The sequence below is a fragment of the Buceros rhinoceros genome, unplaced genomic scaffold (genome assembly GCF_000710305.1).
Source record: "Buceros rhinoceros silvestris isolate BGI_N320 unplaced genomic scaffold, ASM71030v1 scaffold41623, whole genome shotgun sequence".
NCBI lineage: Eukaryota > Metazoa > Chordata > Aves > Bucerotiformes > Bucerotidae > Buceros > Buceros rhinoceros.
Window position 1 is genome coordinate 17,040 of NW_010403788.1, and position 250 is coordinate 17,289.

The following is a 250-nucleotide window of genomic DNA, read 5'->3' on the forward strand; positions in this document are numbered from 1 at the left end:
TACTCCCCACCCAGTCCCCTCGTACCCATCCACATAGTTTGGTTCCCTTCCTTGCATCAACACTAGCATTTATAAATTCATTAACCTAACACAGATTATTCATTTTTTTATTGATCAGGTTAGTTTTGTCTTGCCAGTTTAGCAAGGGGTCCAGGAATTGTGAGAGGAAGCACAATAAAATAGGCAGGCTCTCCTTTTTTCAGCAAGATTAGACAATTCCAATTATATATTTGTATATATAATTCTATAT